Consider the following 14479-nt stretch of genomic DNA (forward strand, 5'->3'; position numbering starts at 1 on the left):
CCCCTTCCCCACTTGTGCTCTGTCTCTCTGTCTCTCTCTGTGTCAAAGATAAACACTAAAAAAAAATTTTTTTAATAAGAAAAAAAAGCAGGGGAAGAGGCAGTTGGAGTAATAGGGATGTTTCTATGTTTCTATGCACTGTGAGCAAACAGATACATTATAAATGTATACATAAAAATGTATACATAAAAAATGTATCTATTCAAACCACCACAACCAACAATAGCATTGTACTAGATAGTCACTAAGATTCCTTCTGGCCCCAATGTTGTCTAAGGTATTAGCTCTCCATTACAGATACACAGGCAACAGATACACAGATAATTATAAACAGCAGGGAATGTAAAATGCATTTCTAATTGCCTTTGAATGCACTGTGTTGTGTTTTGGTAGCAGATTTATAAACATCTTGAATATAGTCACATATTAATAGTCAAATTCACTTCCATTTCCTGAGCATGCACTGCTCTTCATGGGGGCAGCCAGCAGGTGCAGGCAGGGCAGAGAGGATTTAACCTTCTCCAAGGAACACCTGCCACACAGATCTGCACACAGGGGATGGCTCACAGCTGTAAATGCTTTCTAAGCATAAGTATGAGATTAGAGTGGGAAAATACTGCATGTATAGGAACAGATATTTGATCACAGGATTAAGTCACAGAATAGTGGAGTAAAAAGCAACCACAAATACCATAAAGTCCAACCTCTTCATTTTATGAGTGAGGAAACAGCCCTTAGAGGTTGAGAGACTCAGAATCACCTAGTGTAGGAAGAGAATCTAGGTCTCCCAAGTTCAATACTTTTTCTATACCACTGTAAACACCTTAGGGGCCTGGGTGGCTCAGTTGGTTAAGCACCCAATTCTTGATTTCAGTTCAGGTCATTATCTCATGTTTGTGAGATCAAGCCCTGCACTGGGCTTTAGGCCAGAGCTTGCTTGGGATTCTCTCTCTTCTTCTCTCTCTGCCTCTCCTCTCTTCTCCTCCCCTCCTCTCCTCTTTTCTTCTCTCTCTCTCAAAATAAAAACAAAGAAACAAAACAAATATCAAAACAACAAGGAGGAAGTTGTGGTTGGCCTTTCACACATTTGGGACAGCTGGGAAAGGCCTGAACTTGGGGAAGCAGGCAAAGCTGTAGGGATAAGAACTCTAAGGCTTGCTGTTAGAAGATTATGGAGGACGTCCAAGAGAGAAAAGAAACACAGTGGAAGGAGAAAGAATATTCCTGTGGGAGAGTATAAGCTTTGGAAGAACTTTTACATTCTCTCTCCAACAATGTAAATAAGATCTGAATTAATCTACTTCTCAAAGACTCAGATTTGCCATAAAAAAGAGGGAGAGATGGTAAGTTTCTTTTTGAAGGCTGTGAATGAAGTACCTCCAATTAAGTTTTCCACATACTTTCATGGTTTCTGAGTGATCATCCCAAAGACTCTGGGGCAGGGCTCATGTAGGGGATCTTGATTTACCGGAGGTAAGGTTGGGGGAAGAAATGGCTGCTACAAACACATCCCCCTTAGGGGATTTTAAAAGCAGAATGAAATCACTGAATGTCACTTGGCAGGGGTGGGAGGTGGGTGAGGAGTGAGGAAGAGGAGTGGACTTGATTCACTCCCTTAGTCTGGTGTGGATATCAGAGAAAGCAGACCTTTGGGATCCTTGGGATTTGTATGAATTCTTGAACTACACCACTATTCTTTCCTAATCTCTGTGTCCCAAAGTTTCTCTCTTCCCATGCTTCCCAGCCCATACTTAATGATCTAAAAATCTGGAGAACTGTTTTGCTCAACATTATAGCGGGCTATACTAAACTTTTAGTTTCATATTACTTGTAACATTTCTTCTACTAAACCTCATTTCTCCCTTTGCTATATAGTATTTAAACTTTTCTGGCTACTTGATAGAATTATAGTAAATCAAAATGCTACTAGATTGGATCCTCCACAGGATATAGGAAACAGTGTTGTAAGGAGTAAGTCTACTATGAACAGTAGGTCAACTGAATACAGGGCACATCCCAGGTCTCCTGGGCCAATTCAACCCTCCATGCCAGTACTGGGAGTTTGGCTTCACTTTACATATCCTAGGACCATTGTCAGTAATAAATGGCACTGGAATGGACAATGTGGAGGCTGAATTTAAGTCTTAGATACATCATTTTCTATATGTGGTAACTGAGGTTAGTCACTTCTCCAATTCTTAGCTACTTCCTCAATGAAATGAGGATAATACTATCTATACTTCATAGGTTTTTACTTATGATTAAATCATATGGGATGTATGCAAACATAACTGATATACACTAGACCACCAATAAATATAGATTTATACAGAAGGGTCATTTGTACAGAGGACTTGAGGGTGCATAATTGAGGTTATCCATCTTGTTTCTCTAAATACTCTAAGAGAATTCAAAGTTCTGAATCATTAATGTATCTTATAACATTACAATCTTTATACTATAATAATCTTTATACTATACCTACAATTAGACTTAGTAAGAATGATAAACTATATACCCTCAATGGCAGAGACCACGTTTATTAATTCAATAAATATTGACCAACTATTATGCAATAGCCACTGTGCTAAGAGCTAAGAATGCAGCAGGGAACATGCCAACATGTCCTGCTCTAGCATGGTGCCTGGTACATAGTAGGCAATTAATACATATTTGTTGAAGTAGACCCAGAGACATTAACAAAACATGACAGGAGTCCTAGATTTCTAGGAACAATCCTCAGGACCATCTAGATACTTCTATAAGCCAGGAGAAGCAGAAGGTTTGATTGCTGGATGGCTAGAACACCCCCATTTGACTACAGTGGGAGCATCTCCTGCTTTTAGAACCCTGCCCTGATGTGTTTTGCTGACTCTCTCTGTGCTCTCAGTCATAAGCTGGCACAACCACACATAAACTGGGCAGTGAGTCACAACTGTCTTATAGACAGACCCTAGAGACCCCTTATAGATAGATCCTGGAGACCTGTTAATATTCCACACTACTGCCAGGGACTGGAACTGGGGATTACAGAACAACCACGCCCCTCCCCTTCCAAAAGGCAACACAAAAATCAACATACTAAAACCCTCACTAACTTCTCAGAGTTGCATTGTTACCTAAAAGCACTTAGGTACTATTATGCAAATTATAAGTCCATGATTTCCATAAAAACCAGTCACAAATGTCAATTGGTGCTCATTAATATGCAATAAAATTCTCATTTGAAAACTATTAAGAGCCAAGAATGAATTCCACTTGGCTGCCCTCCTTTAATGAGAACTGCTGTGAAGTGCTCTATGCTATTACTCATCAACAAACAGTAAGATGTCACAACAAATCAAGCTTCAGAAGGCTATAGGAGGACCTGAGAAAATGACCACTTGACATTTCAGAGGCTAGTTTTATTTTATTTTTTAAAGTTTTATGTATTTATTTTTGAGAGAGAGAGAGAGAGAGAAAACACACAAACAAGAGAGAAGCAGAAAGATAGAGGGAGACACTGAATCTGAAACAGACTCCAGGCTTCTGAGCTGTCAGCACAGAGCCTGATGTGGGTGTCAAACCCACGAACTGTGAGATCATGACCTGAGCCGAAGTTGGATGCTCAACCAACTGAGTCACCCAGGTGCCCCCAGAGGCTAGTTTTAAACAGCTCAATTCTACGCTGCTACAGCTAAGACCTCTCCTTTTGGGTACTCAGAACACAGGCTTAGTGAACTCATTAATGTACCTTGCAAACAGAGCCCTGTGATACTGATCACTCCTTTAAAGGATGTTTGTGAGGATGAGGCTGCCAAACAGCTGGGAAAAGGTAAATAAAACTTTGTTCCTGAGGTAAGGTCGGATGGGGAGACTGAATGTTCTCCTTCTCAAAAGAAGTAGAGATCCAAGGCCTTTGGAATTACTGGGGCTCATCCCTGAAAAGCCTCTTGGTCAGAATTTTATGAGTGAACTTTTGTGCTGTGTCTCTAAATTCCAATTTCAGCAGGACACTGATTTTCTCTAAACTGTTGTTCTGTGTTGCTATGCAACTCAGTATACTTGCGTGAGAGCGATTCGGCCTGTGAGGATAAAGCGACAGAAAATATAAGCCATCCAATCAGACTGTTCCTTCTGCAGCCACTTCCTTAACAAACTGTCCTAAACATGGCCTAGAAGCAGGAGGTAGAGTATGGGCTTTTCTAGGTATAGTTTGACTCAATGGCTATTAAACTTCAATATTTATCAGAATCCCTTAGAGAGCTCCTTCAAAAACACTGACTGCTGGCCCCTACCATCAGACTTTCTGACTCAGTAGGACCTGAGAATTTGCACATCTGGTAAATTCCCAGGTGACACTGTAGCTGCTGATCTGGGTATGGTGCCATGAGAATCTCAGTCCAACTAAAGGAAACACAGAGCTTTCATCAAAGTTTAAGCCACACAAACCCTTGGAATAATCTGGAATTTGTTACTTCAAGCTGCTATGATGAGGCTCATGTACACATTTATAGAGTCATTTGACTTGCTCACTAAAAATTAATTTCAGAGAAGTATTATTGAAAAATTAGACCCTTAGAACAGCACTCAATTTTTTCATTCTTTAAACTATGATTCTTAAATACTTTTTTGGATATGAGATACTGATGAAAGCTATAGACCCTCTCCTGAGAAACATGCAAATATATAATATTTTACATCCAAAATCACAACCTCAATCATCCCAAGAGAAGAGGCTCATTTCAAACTACAACTTAGCTGAAGCCAGGGATAATAGAAAGTTGTTTGTTTTTTATTGAAATATAGTTAACATACAATGTTACATTAGTTTCAGGTACAGAATATAGTGATTCGACAACTCTATGCTCTACACACACCACAACTATAGCTACCATACAACCTTATTACAGAACCATTGACTATGTATTCTCTATGCAGTACTTTTCATTCCCATGATTTCCATAACTAGAAACCTGTACCTCCCATTCCCCTTCAACCATTCTGCCCATCTTCCTACCCACCTTCCTTCTGGCAAACACCAACTTGTTCTCTTTGTGGGTTTCTTTCTATTTTATTCATTTGTTTTGTTTCTTGGATTCCACATATAAGTGAAATCATATGGTATTTGTCTCTCTCTGATTTATTTCACTTAGCATAATACCCTCTAGCTTCAACCATGTTGTTGCAAATGGCAAGATTTCATTCTTTTTATGGCTAAGTAATATTCCATTGTGTGTGTGTGTGTGTGTGTGTGTGTGTGTGTGTGTGTTACATCTTTTTAATCCATTTATCTATGGATGGACACTTAGGGTGCTTCCATATCTTGGCTATTGTAAGTAATGGTGCACTAAACATAAAAATGCATTTCTCTTTTGGAATGAGTGTTTTCATTTTTTTTTTTTAGTTAAGTATCCAGTAGTGGAATCACTGGATCATATGGTACTTCTATTTTTAATTTTTTGAGGAACCTCCATACTGTTTTCCAGAATGGCTACACCAACTTATTTATATTCCCACCAACAATGCACAAGGTTTCCTTTCTCTCCATGTCCTTGCCAATACTTATTTCTTGTCTTTTTGATATTAGCCATTTTGACTGTGTTAGGTGATATTTCATTGTAGTTTGGATTTGTATTTCCCTGATGATGAGTGATGTTGAGCATCTTTTCATGTGTCTGTTGGGTATCTATATGTCTTCTCTGAAAAATTTCTAATTAGCTCCTCTGCCCATTTTTTAATTGGGTTCTTTTTTTGGTGTTGAGAAAAAAGTTTTTAATATTTTTTTCTTTATATTCTTCTCATAAAAAATATTTCTTTGTGGCTACATACAAATAAAGCAAGGTACACTAAGATAATAAAGGCTAAGACAAACTTTGTCACTAACTAAAATATTTTTAAAATCACTTTTAATATGTTTATTCTTTAATACAATGATTTTGTCATTTAATTAGAATAGTATTTTTATTCTTAAGAAAAATTACTGACATAAATGGGTTAAATATCTATTATGTTACTATTTGTTTTATTTCCAACTTGTTCTATGTTCCTTTTTTTTTACTCTCTCATTTTCCTATACATTAGCTTTTCAAACCAGCTCTATTGAGGTACAAATTACATGTAATAAACTGCAGATATTTAAAAGTGTCAATTTGATAAATGTTGACACCCATATATTTATATACCTGTAAAACTATTCTTTTTAAAATTTTTTTTAACATTTATTTATTTGAGAGAGAGAGAGAGACCGTGTGAATGGGGGGGGGCGCATAGAGAGAAGGAGACACAGAATGGGAAGCAGGCTTCAGGCTCTGAGCTGCCAGCACAAAGCCCGACACAGGGCTCGAACCCATGAACCTGAGCCAAAGTCAGACACTCAACTGACTGAGCCGCCCAGGCACCCGAAAACTATTCTTGTATTCAAAATAATGAACAGGTGTTAATAGTCCCAACTTTGTTCCGTAAAAGAAATTTGTTTTGGCTATTCTAAATACTGCACATTTTCACATGAATTTTACAATGAGGTTATCAATTTCTATAAGGGCATCTGGGATTTTGATTAGGACTACATTGTATCTATAGATGAATTAGGGGAAAAACCAACATCTTAACAATATAAGTCTCTAACCCATTTTCTTAGCTTAACTGGTACAACAAAACACCATAGACTGGGTGGCTTATAAACAACAGAAATTTTTTTCTCACAGTTCTGGAGGCTGGAAGTCCAAGATCATGGTACCAAAATGGTTAAATTCTGGTGAAAGCCATCTTCCAGTTTGCAGATGGCTGACTTATTGTTGCATCCTCACATTATTTCGTTAATGTTTAATTTTTGAGAGAGAGAGAGTGCGAGAGAGCGGGAGAGAGAGAGAGAGAGAAGCATGAGCAGGAAAGAGGCAGAGAGACAAGGAGACACAATCTGAAGCAGACTCTAGGTTCTGAGTTGTCAGCACAGAGCCTGATGCAGGGCTCAAACTCACAAACTGTGAGATCATGACCTGAGCTGAAGTCAGACACTTAAATACTCAGCCACCCAGATGCCCCCACTAACCCCATTTATAAGGGCTCCATCCTTATGACCTAATTAGCTCCCAAAGGCCCAGCTTCCAAATACCATCACATTAAGGACTAGATTTTAACATATGAATTTTAGGGGTACACAAACATTGAGTTTATACCATCCATGAACAAGGTATATCTCTCCATTTATTTAGGTCTTCTTGTTTTAAGAAAGGTTTTGTAGTTTTCAGTGTATAGCTCTTGCATAATTTTTATCAGATTTAACCCTAAGTATTTCATATTTTTGAGGCTATAGTTTTTTACTTTCAGCTTTGTTTAACACTATACATATAGAAATCTCCACAATTGATGTTCGTATATTGATATTGTATTTTGTAATCATGCTAAACTCATTTAATAGCTACTAGAATAGCTCTTTTGCAGATTCCACTGAATTTTCTAAACAGATGATGAGGTCACATGCAAATAAAGATGGTTTTACTTCTTCCTTTCTAAACTGGATGCTTTACGTTTGTTTATTTATTTATTTATTTTACCTCATTATACTGGCTAGGGCTTCCAAACCATGTTGAAAAGAATTAGTGAGAGTAGTCATCCTTGTCTTGTTCTCGATCTTAGGGAGAAAGTATTTAGTCTTATATCATTAAATAAGTTAGATGCAGATTTTCCATAGATTTCCTTTATCAGGTTAACGAAGTTCTTTTTTTTTTTTTAAGGAGATATAAGTTTATTGAATACACTGCAAGTGAGCAGTGGCGGAACAGCAAAGGAGAGACTGTCTGCCACCAGGCAGTGGCAGGGGGCCAGAGTTAAAGAGTGGGGGAGATATTGAGGAAGTATGGGAATAGATGGAATTTTCCTTTTTTGGTACCTATGCCTGGTTGTAAGCAGCCCATTGGTCAGCTAGGGCTTATGAATATGTCAAGATGGGTCACCTGATGAGCCTGTTTGCATTCAGCCCAATAGTCACTGTGGGCTCTTTTACCTTACTCAGGTTCCAGTGCTCAAGCCTGTTGCCTAAAAGCAGCCTCTACATTCCCCCCTGACAGATTGGCAATGACAAACTGTCTCATCTTCAGTAGCTTCTTCATGCTGGACAGAGGAGGATGTGCTGTCCCTACCTAAACCTGTGGGTCCATCAGGGGTTTTGGGAAGTTTGGGACCAAAGCATGGTATTATATTAACTTGCTTATAGGCAATGTGAGTGAAATTCCCTGGTGACCAGGTCCATGGGATTTAGGGAGCGGGGACCCTCTGATAGTATGGGCTGGAATACTTGTTGAATCCTCATTCATATATGGAATTGTTGGATTCACTCAGACAGGTAGGAACGTATTTTACCTGTAGATCAAGATGATGGCAGGATCTGCAAGAACAAAGGAAAGAGCAGAGATGCGGAGGCAGGGCAAGTGTGCAAAACAACCAAGATGGCTGAGAGTCAGCCGCTGTCAGGAAAGGATCCCAATCGAGGTCACAATGTGTGCAGATTTGCCCTGGGGGAGCTTTCACTGTCAACAGCATGGCACATTGGGAATGGAGACCTCAGGGGAATGGAGTGGGAGAGGAGAGAAGAGGGGTCCTTTGCCAGGTAGTCTGACCTGTTCACCTTCAGACCTTCAGACCACACTGGGGAGCTGCCCTGGCCAGAGATACTCAGTTGTTGGGTATTCAGGAATACCAGGGTTAGACCGCTGAAGGATGGAAAAGAGAAAGGAGAGGGAGGGAAGGATCATTCTTCTGAAGGGCAAGGAGGGAAGTCCGCCATCTTGTAGGCAAGGGCAGTCTGGCTGGTTCCTCTGGGACTTCCGATCCTCACTGAGGAGTAACCTCAGCCCAATGTTGTCAGCTCCCCAAGGAACACCAGAGTTGTCCACTGAAGGAACATCCTGAGAAAATCCCAGAGAATCCAAGGAAAGTCCTAGGCTAGGTGAGCAACCAGTATGGGCCCCACCAAATGTAGGGGACACCCGATTGGTTAGAGGCCAGCAGTGCAGGTGGTGAAAGAATTCGCCAATTCACAAAGGTGACAGAAGTTTATCACTACAAGTTAACAGTGGTTAGAACACCATAGAAAGGGACTGTCTGTAAGAAAGTTCTTTATTCCTAGTTTGCTGAGACTTTCTTCAATAGATCTGGGCTTTCCCAATGTCTAATATTTCTTTTTTTTTTAATTTCTTTTTATTTATTTATTTTTCGTTGTTTACTTATTTTTGAGACAGAGACAGATCACGAGCAGGGGAGAGGCAGAGAGAGAGGGAGCACATAATCTGAAACAGGCTCCAGGCTCTGAGCTGTCTACACAGAGCTCGATGCGAGCCTTGAACCCACGAACTACGAGACCATGACCTGAGCCGAAATCACATGCTTAACTGAGCTACCCACGCACCTCCAATGTCTAATATTTCTTGAATGAACTTTTGTACTTTGTCTCTTTCAAGGAATTTGTTCATTTTATCTAAGTGGATAGAATTATTAGAATAAAGTTTTTATAAGATCTGCAGAATTTTTAACGATGTCACCTCTTTAATTTATAACATTAGTAAGCTGTGTCTGCTCTTTTCTTATCCTATTCATCTGACTAGAGGTTTATTGCTTTTATTGATAGTTACAATCAGCATTTGCTTTCATTTCTACTTTTTTTTGGTCTGTTTGTTAACTTTTTTATTGATTTCTGCTCTGATATTTATTACTTTCTTCTGCTTACTTTAGGTCTCATTTGCTCTTATTTGTTCTAGTTTCTTAGCATGGAAGCTGAGAATATTGATTTGACTTGTCTTTTTACAAACCCTTAACCACTACAAATTTTCACTTAGTACTGCTTTTGATACATTACTTTTCATTTTCATTCAGTCCAAAATAATTTCTGATTTCCCTTTTGATTTCTTCTTTGACTCATGAGCTACTTTTTAAAAGTTTAATTAAAAAGAGAAAGAGAGTGCGAGTGAGCATGTGCACAAGCAGGGGAGGGGCAGAGAGAGAGGGAGAAAGAATCTCAAGAATGCTTTGTGCTGTCAGCATAGACCTGGAGGCAAGGCTGGAATTCACAAACTGTCAGATCACGACCTGTGCCAAAACCAAGAGTGGAATGCTTAACTGAGTGAGCCACCCAGGTGCCCTGCCAGACTTATGAGCTATTTTGAAGTGCACTGCTTATTTTCCAAATATTTGAAGATTTGTTATTAATTTTTTTTAATGTCCATTTATTTATTTTCAGAGAGAGCAAGAGCACAAGTGGGGGAAGGGCAAAGAGAGAAGGAGAGAGAAAATCCTAAGCAGGTTCTGCACTGTTTGCACAGAGTCTGACATAGGGCTTGATCTCATGAACCATGAGATCATCCTGAGCTGAAATCATAACCTGAGCCAAGATCAAGATGCTGAACCAACCGAGCCACTCCTATTATTGATTTCTTAACCAACTGTATTGTGGTCAAGAACATACTTTGTATGACTCAAATCCTTTTAAATGTACTGAGATTTATTCTGGGGCCCAGAATATGGCTATCTAAATGTTCCACATGTACTTGAAAGGAATAGATACTTTGATATTGATAGGTATCATGCTCTATGAAGATCAATGAGGTCAAATTGATTCTGTTGGCTCCTTCTTCCATATCTTTAATTATTTTCTGTCCTCTAGTTATATCCATTACTGAGAAAAAGCTAATGAAATTTTGGACTATAATTATTAAGTTGTCAATTGCTCCTTGCCGTCGTATCAATTTCTACTTCATGTATTTTGAAGTTGTTGTTAGATGCATATTTAATATTGTTATGTCTCCTTGATGAATTGGCTACTTTATCATTATGGAATTATTTTCTTGATCTATGGTAATATCCTTTCCTCTGCAATCTAATATTGCTTTTTAGCTATGTTTTGATTTTTTTTTATAGTTTATCTGTCAGCACAGAGCTTGAGGCAGGGCTCAGTCCCATGAACTGTGATACCAAGAGTCAGATGCTTAACCAACCAAGCCACTCAGACAACCCTCAGATATATTTTGATTATTAGTGTGTTAGCATCATTAATCCTTTCCATCCTTTTCTCTAATCCAATTGTGTCATAATATATGAAATGTGTTCCTTATACATAGTATATTGTTGGTTTTGCTTTCTTTTTTTAATCCTATTTGGCAGTTTCTGTTAGTTGAGGTGTTGAGATCATTTACATCTAAAGTACTTATTGGTATATTTAAGTTTAAATGTATTTATTATGTTGCTATTGTCTTTTATTTGTCTCATCTCTTCCTTGTTGCCTTTTTCCTCTTCTGAATTTTCATAGGCAAATTGAGTATTTTTATGATTCTACTTTATCTCTTTGTTGGCTTATTAGCTATGCTTCTTTGTTTTATTTTCTTTGTGGTTATTTTTGTGTTTACATATATTTCTTAGTTTGCCACAATCTCTCTTCAGATGATACCTTATTACTTCACATGTAGTGTTACAATATACTTCCATATTGCCACTCAGTCTTTGTGCTTATTGTCATACATTTATTTTTACATATTTTATAAACCCACATTATTCTTTATTTTTATTTTAACTGACAGTCATATTTAAGAGAGGTTTAAATCTTAAGACAAATCACTATATAGCTACTGACGCTCTTTTTTTTTTTTTTTTTTTTGGTATGGATTTATATTTCCTACTGATACCATTTTCCTTTTGCTGGAAGAACTTCCTTTAACATTTCTTATATTGCACACCTGTCAGTGATTAGTTCTTTCAGCTTTTATATATCTGCACAACTCTTTATTTTGCCTTTGTTTTGGAAGATACTTTCACTGGGCATAGAATTCTAGGTTGGAAATGTTTGGGCTTAAAGATGTTGTTCCATTGCCTTTTTGCTTGCATTGTTTCTGATAGAGAAATCACTGCCATCTTTACCTTTGTTGAAAATGTCTCACTCACTATCTCTTCAAATATTTTACTGTGCCCTCACAGCTTCCAATTACACATAATACTAATTTCTTATTCCTCTAAATATTCTTGAACTTTGTCCTGGGGCATAGTTAAACTAATCAAGAATAGTTTGGCCCTTTAGGGTCTTCTTTTAAGATGTTAGGCAGAATCAGAGTAGTGCTCAACGTAGGGCTAATTATTCCCCACTGCTAACACATCATCTCTCAGAGCACACTACCCCATACCTTCTGAGTTATTAGCTTTTCTAGTATGACCAGTGGGAATAGGCACTATTCACAGCCCTGTGTGAGCAGCAAGTACTGTTCCTCCTAATCCTTTTGAGTGGTTCTTTTTCTATCCTGAGGTAGCTTCCTTGCAGGCAGGTGCTGACCAGTACTGTTTCTTACTTGGTGTACTCCATAAGGATCTCTGGAATTCTCTCTGTTTACTCTCCACTTTGATACTTAGTCCATAAACTCCAGCTGCCTGGGTCTCCCTGGACTTGAAACTGTCTTCTTAACTCAAGGAGTCTGCATTCTCTCTTTCTGTACCATATTCAGGAAAATGTTTATGTTGGTATGCCTGCTTCTGTTTTATTTTGTTTGATTGAATATCAGAAACCATATAATAAAAATATAGTAGTTCTGGGTCATTTTCTTTTCTCCAATGAATATGTTCTTTAGCTTCTGCTAGGTCATTAGAATAAAAACATATTACTTTAATCCAATCAGTAACTGATCTTATTGGGAATTAGATTTCAATTTCAATAAGACCAGGTCTATTTCTGGGTTAACTTCTCAGATATAGTCCTTTAGGAGTCCCAGTTGAAAGCTTAGGATGTTAGTACTAGGGTACTCCAGAGAAACAGAACCAATATTTTACATATAAGTAAAAGAGACTGATTATAAGGTTCTGGGTCATGCAATTAAGGAGGCTGAGAAATTCTGTGATCAGCTGTCTGCAAGCTGGAGACCCAGAAAAGCTAGTAGTATAGTTAGAAGTCCTGCAAGCCAGAGAGGTGACAGTATACATGCCAGTCCAAGTGTGAAAGCCTGAGAACCAAGAGTGCCAAGGACAGGAGAAAATCAATGTCCCATGTCAAACTGTCAGGCAGAGAAAGTTACCTTCCTCTACCATTTTGTTCCATTCAGACCCTCAGTGGATTGGATGATCCTCACCCACATTGCAGAGGGCCTACTGCTTTACTCAGTTCACCAATGCAATTGCTATTCTTTTCTGGAAACACTCACAGATATACCTCAAAATAATGTTTAACTGGATATCTGGGTATCCTGTGAGTCATTGAAACAGATATGATATGAAAGTCACCACCGCAGTGCTTGTCAGGCCCTTCTACCTTGGTGGACCACATTCCAATTTTTATCTCCTCAGCATAGTAAGGCTGCAATTGCTTCTGATTAGTTTCCTGGCTTTTTTAGCATCTGCTTTCTGTTTGGCCTTTTTTTGCCTTTTGGTCTGTGTTACTTATTACTGGAAAGCAACTTGAAAGGAAAATTGCCCAGATCACTGAATTGATTCTCTGCCTCTTCTCTTTTCCTAATTAGGCCTCTTATGTCCTTGCCCGTTTAGTATCTTAGAACTCCATTTTATCCCCCTCCCCAGCCTTTCAAACTGTAGACTGTTCCGGGCTCAACTTTTATGACTCTCAGCAGCTGCTTTTTGCTTGGGTTCTTAGCTTCTCCTCGTCTGCTACTTAGGAAAATGTCTCAAGGGAAAAGCAACCTAGTATGCAAGGCACTCATTAAGTTTCTCTTTATGAGGTCTTAGCTATCAAGTTCTGGCTGCCTTAGTGGGTCTCTTATGCCCTCAAATAAATTTTTTCAGTATATTTACTTATTTTGAGAGAGAGGGAGAGAGAGAGAGGGAGCACAAGCATGAACATAATAAGGGAGGGGCAAAGAGAGGGAAAGAGAGGATCCCAAGCAGCCTCTATGCTGACAGCGTAGATCCTGACACAGAACTCTGAACTCATGAACCATGAAATCATGACCTGAGCCCAAATCAAAAGTCAAATGCTTAGCCAACTGATCCATCAGGTTCCTGCTCTCAAATAAATTTTTAAAATCTAGTTTTTCTAGGGGCGCCTGGGTGGCTCACTTGGTTGAGCGTCTGACTTCAGCTCCAGTCATGAACTCACGGTTCATGGATTTGAGCCCCGCATCAGGCTCTGTGCTAACAGTTCAGAACATGGAACCTGCTTCAGATTCTGTGTCTCCCTCTGTCTCTGTTGTTCCCATGCTTGTGCTCTCTCTTTCTCTCTCAAATAAATAGAGATAAAAAAATAAAATAAAATACAATAAAATCTAGTTTTTTCTAGATGTCCTCTATGGGAGCAGTGGTGTACTACCAGGAAGTTCATCAGAGCCAGATGCAGTTGCTTAATGTCTTGTAATATGTTTAACCTTAAAATATTTTTACTGACAAGACCAAACTGTTTATAAAGATAATCTTTACAGACACAAATGACAGTGCAAACAGTATAAGATGTAACTATCCTTACTATGAACTATGAGACCAATTAAGAGACATTACAGAATTCCTAAGTTATAAAAGACAAACC

The sequence above is a fragment of the Suricata suricatta genome, chromosome 5 (genome assembly GCF_006229205.1).
Source record: "Suricata suricatta isolate VVHF042 chromosome 5, meerkat_22Aug2017_6uvM2_HiC, whole genome shotgun sequence".
Lineage (NCBI taxonomy): Eukaryota > Metazoa > Chordata > Mammalia > Carnivora > Herpestidae > Suricata > Suricata suricatta.